The following is a 6,000-nucleotide window of genomic DNA, read 5'->3' on the forward strand; positions in this document are numbered from 1 at the left end:
ATATGGTCTTTGTCCAAATGCTCAACATCCTCCGTCCCCCGTCCACGCTCAACCTGCACATAGGGAAAACATATGCAGGGGCTAAGTACTTGATGCACTCAGTGAACTCATGCCGAAAATACATTTCATCAATAAAGTTATGTCAAGCCATCATTGAGTGAAACTCGGGTTTTACTTTTAAAATGCCGAGAAACACTAAAATCATTTCCATCGTAAAACATGGCTGCAGCCCATTATCATCATCATCCTCCATCATTTACCATATCTGAACCATCATGTGAAACGAGAATGTGGCCACAAACTCGTTCACTGGACCGGCCGACCACAAAGGACGGCTCACGATCCCCATCAGTGCACTAGTCTAAGTAGGGACTCACTCCCTAGTCAGACCCGAATTCGTTAACCATCAAAGTCTAGTAGGACATTATCCTAGTAGACAATCAGATAGGCAATTCAAAACATAAAATACGGCATGACATAACATTCAAACCACCCTTATCTCACCATATACATATCATTTGCAAATAAAAAGTTTAAGCAATAAAGCCCACCTCAAAAGCTTAGTAATTTCCTTAACAAACTTCTTGATCCGACTTTAACGAGCGTGCGAACCACCTTTTGAGAAAATACATAAAGTACACATCAATCTCAATAACGAAGACATTTAGAATGCATGCACTCTAATTAAAGTCTTTTATCTCGTTTCTCAGTTTTCGTACATTTTCGATTATTCGGCGGCCGCCAAAGGCATCGCGGGCGACGCCGGTCGGCCGTTTACGCTTATAACTCCTTCGTTGACTCCTCATAATTTTCCTCCATGATATAGGATTTAATCCCAAGATTTTGATTAAGCGCTTAACTCACTTTCACCAATTACTTTCCTTCGAATTAATTATTTCGGACTTGAGATAATTTATTCATCCTTGACATTAATCAAGAATTAATTAAGTAATTCCCCACAATTATTAATTATTGGCCCAAAGATTTAATTAGAAGGCCCAAGACTTATTTCCCCACCTTATACCTCCAATTAATATTTTAAAGCCCAATTTAATGGAGCCCATCTTTAACAAATCATCCCATTTCAATTAATTAGCTCAAATTCTTTAAACCAAACAAAGGCCAAAAACTCCCACATTCCTTACACCTCTTTCCTTCTTCTCCCTCTCTCTTCTTCTCTCTTCTCCATCTCTCTTTTCTTTCTCTCTCTCTGTTCAACCAAAATCGACGGAAGATCCGAGCCCTCCATCCCGTCGCCTTCTTCGATTCACTCTACGCCGTTCAAATCAGCGCCACCTTCGGTGGCTGGTTCGCTTCCTTGCCAAAACAGCCCCGTCATTGGCTGCTCGAAGTCAGTCGCTGTGCTGCTCCGATTCGCCACCGCCACCGCGGAGTCACCGGGAGCGCTGCTGCTGCTGTTGGAGTCATCGGGGCGCTGCTGTCCGCCGTTGGAGGCGTCGGGGCGCTGCTGACCGCCGCTGGAGACGTCGGGGCGCGGCTGTCCGTCGCTGCCGGCAGCTTCTCCCTCCCCAAAACCACTCCGAACTACCCCGATTCAACCCGCAGGATACCTTTTATCACAAAGTTAAGTTCTTTCGCATGTTCGATCAAGTACGGCGATGTTCGATTAGTTCTTTGTTGTTAAATTGCTTGAATTGTTTATGAGAGTGGATGTAAGAAATCAATGTATAAAACTTAGCTACTAAAATTTCATGCTTTGTGATGGGAAATGGATTATACCTCAAGAATTTGAACTTGGTTGTGGTTGAAACAAAAATGGAGGCAACTTCTCCTTCTCCCCTTTCTCTTCTTGGCTCTCTCGGCTATCTCCTTCTCTCTCTCTCTTTTTTTTTGTGAAGTGTAAAGTGAGAAGAGAAGTGAAAGGGTGGATGTTTAAATGGGGTGTCTTTTGGTGGTAGGAATGAATGAGGGAGGTGAAAGGTGGAGAGTCTTCAAGGGGGGGGGGGGGGTGATCGGCCGAGAGGGAGGGAGAGGAAAGGAAGAAAAGGGTGTTGGGCTTGATCCCACATTCTTGGAAATGTATTGGGCTCAACATATTTTATTTAGTTTGGGTTCATTTAGTTGAAAGCCCAAGTTAAAAAGGTTATCAATTGGTTAGATGCTTAAATAGTTAGGGCCCAAGCCATTTTTTATACACTCATTGGACTCTAGTTTAATTTGAGAAGCCCAAATGTATACATACTTTGCATTCTCGCATTTCTTTCGATTAATTAAAATTCACGGAAACTTTAATTAATTCGTTATCTTGTCTTCACAACGATTAAAATCGTCCAAAGCAATCACTTATATTTGGTGTTGTTCCAAATATAAATTCCTCGACCGTTCCTCAATTTTATGCGCGCCAAGCACTATAAAAAGTACGGGCGTTATATTCTACCCACCTTAATAGAAATTTCATCCCAAAATTTGCTCATCTCTAACGAACAACTCCGGGTACTTCTCTTTCATTATCCCGTCCAACATCAATTGCATAAACATTTCTCATTTCAAAACATTTTACCTTCTTTCTTGTTGAGCGCGGCGAGACGGAATGTTGAGCCTTCAATGAATACTCTTTTAGTCTAGCGAAACGAGTCTAGACTAGATTGAATAAAAGACTCTCGGTCCAGAGCGGAAGGAAAAGTGGCTCTGATACCATTCTGTCACGACCGCACTTCCTAAGGATAGAAAGCACGGTGGTTCGTGACTAGTGGGGAATTAAGAAGCGGGGAAGAAGGGGTAGCAATCAAGGAAGTACGGCATATAGATCAAAAGACGAAATTCCATTATCAACTCAAAGTTTCAAATCACGAAGTAACATAGTGTGAATGACATAGTTCAACAACTTAAAGAAAAAGTAAAAAATTTTAAGACTTAGAGTAGCGGAAGCAATTGAGAGTTAGCTACTACTATGTATGAAGACACAATAGCAACCGGAACGTTTATTGAATATGGTCTTTGTCCAAATCCTCAACATCCTCCGTCCCCCGTCCACGCTCAACCTGCACATAGGGAAAACATAAGCAGGGGCTGAGTACTTGATGCACTCAGTGAACTCATGCCCAAAATACATTTCATCAATAAAGTTATGTCAAGCCATCATTGAGTGAAACTCGGGTTTTACTTTAAAAATGCTGAGAAACACTAAAATCAATTCCATCGTAAAACATGGCTGCAGCCCATTATCATCATCATCCTCCATCATTTACCATATCTGAACCATCATGTGAAACGAGAATGTGGCCACAAACTCGTTCACTGGACCGGCCGACCACAAAGGACGGCTCACGATCCCCATCAGTGCACTAGTCTGAGTAGGGACTCACTCCCTAGTCAGACCCGAATTCGTTAACCATCAAAGTCTAGTAGGACATTATCCTAGTAGACAATCAGATAGGCAAATCAAAATATAAAATACGGCATGACATAACATTCAAACCACTCTTATCTCACCATATACATATCATTTGCAAATAAAGAGTTTAAGCAATAAAGCCCACCTCAAAAGCTTAGTAATTTCCTTAACAAACTTCTTGATCCGACTTTAACGAGCGTGCGAACCACCTTTTGAGAAAATACATAAAGTACACATCAATCTCAATAACGAAGACATTTAGAATGCATGCACTCTAATTAAAGTCTTTTATCTCGTTTTTCAGTTTTCTTGCATTTTCGATTATTCGGAGGCCGCCAATGGCGTCTCAGGCGACGCCGGTCGGCCGTTTACGCTTATAACTCCTTCGTTGACTCCTCATAATTTTCCTCCATGATATAGGATTTAATCCCAAGATTTTGATTAAGCGCTTAACTCACTTTCACCAATTACTTTCCTTCGAATTAATTATTTTGGACTTGAGATAATTTATTCACCCTTGACATTAATCAAGAATTAATTAAGTAATTCCCCACAATTAATTATTGGCCCAAAGATTTAATTAGAAGGCCCAAGACTTATTTCCCCACCTTATACCGCCAATTAATATTTTAAAGCCCAACAATTTAATGGAGCCCATCTTTAACAAATCATCCCTTTCAATTAATTAGCTCAAATTCTTTAAACCAAACAAAGGCCCAAAACTCCCACATTCCTCACACCTCTTTCCTTCTTCTCCCTCTCTCTTCTTCTCTCTTCTCTATCTCTCTTTTCTTTCTATCTCTCTGTTCAACCAAAATCGACGGAAGATCCGAGCCCTCCAGCCCGTCGCCTTCTCCGATTCACTCCACGCCGTTCAAATCAGCGCCACCTTCGGTGGCTGGTTCGCTTCCTCACCTAAACAGCCCTGTCATCGGCTGCTCGAAGTCAGTCGCTGTGCTGCTCCGATTCGCCACCGCGGAGTCACCGGGAGCACTGCTGCTGCTATTGGAGTCGTCGGGGCGCTGCTGTCCATCGCTGGAGGCGTCGGGGCACTGCTGACCGCCGCTGGAGACGTTGGGGCGCGGCTGTCCGCCGCTGCCAGCAGCTTCCCCTTCCCCGAAACCACTCCGAACAACCCCGATTCAACCCGCATGATACGTTCTATCACAAAGTTCTTTCGCATGTTCGATCAAGTACGGCGATGTTCGATTAGTTCTTTGTTGTTAAATTGCTTGAATTGTTTATGAGAGTGGATGTAAGAAATCAATGTATAAAACTTAGCTACTAAAATTTTATGCTTTGTGATGGGAAATGGATTATACCTCAAGAATTTGAACTTGGTTGTGGTTGAAACAAAAATGGAGGCAACTTCTTCTTTTCCCCTTTCTCTTCTTGGCTCTCTCGGCTATCTCCTTCTCTCTCTCTCTCTCTTTTTTTGTGAAGTGTAAAGTGAGAAGAGAAGTGAAAGGGTGGATGTTTAAATGGGGTGTCTTTTGGTGGTAGGAATGAATGAGGGAGGTGAAAGGTGGAGAGTCTTCAAGGGGGGAAGGGGGTGATCGGCCGAGAGGGAGGGAGAGGAAAGGAAGAAAAGGGTGTTGGGCTTGATCCCACATTCTTGGAAATGTATTGGGCTCAACATATTTTATTTAAATTAGTTTGGGATCAAGCCCAACACCCTTTTCTTCCTTTCCTCTCCCTCCCTCTCGGCCGATCACCCCCCCCTGAAGACTCTCCACCTTTCACCTCCCTCATTCATTCCTACCACAAAAAGACACCCCATTGGTTGTTTATTGCATATTTAAATGTATGCGCAAACGTAACAAAGTCTAAGTCTTTGTTTTAGTAGACATGTTGTGGGCGTCGTCCAATTTAAGGTAACACGGTCAGTTCTAAACAAAGAAAAATAAGAATTTCACAACCTAGATAGGCCTAGACTACCTATCGCGAAAGGTTGCAATGTCAGTCCGATTATTTCTAAACCTTATTGAAATAAGATGACCTTGGTGTGGTATAGCACTGAATGGATCTAACAGCAAGACGAGTCTTTATGCTATCTACTGAAAGACGAGGTCTTGAAAATTAATTTCTTAATCAATGTACGTTAGCATTGAGCATACGATATTGAGTATCCACTACTTTGACTTACCAAAGGTGCGGGTTTTTCGTAACCCAACGATCCAGGTATATTGGGTAGTGGTGATCATTATCTAGAGGTGCTAGGATTGCTATTATGTTGAAACGTGCGCGAGGAGAGTCTCGTTTGATAACATCCACAAGAGGAGCTCGAAACGAGGTTTTATTATTCGGAACCTAGCTAGTTGGAGTTTGATTACTCTATGAATAATAAATAAGAGTTTCTTGCTAAGTCCACTCTTGGAATTCGAAATATGTTATAGCAGACATTAATTAATTAATGGATGTTTCCATCTTAAGCGAGGGAAATAAATCAAATACAATTAAAGGAAACCCGGAATACTTGTAATTTCGGATTTGGAAGGCAGTGCAATATTACTTCTGTAGTGGCTGCTCGTAACATTCCAATATAAGCTTATATTAAATTGTGGGTTCAATTTAATTAGTAAAAAGCTAATTGGGTGAGGCCTGTTCCAGATTCTTCCTTAGATCCCTGACTAGGCCCAATATGT

This window comes from Salvia splendens, chromosome 20 (assembly GCF_004379255.2).
Source record: "Salvia splendens isolate huo1 chromosome 20, SspV2, whole genome shotgun sequence".
NCBI classification, from domain to species: Eukaryota; Viridiplantae; Streptophyta; class Magnoliopsida; order Lamiales; family Lamiaceae; genus Salvia; species Salvia splendens.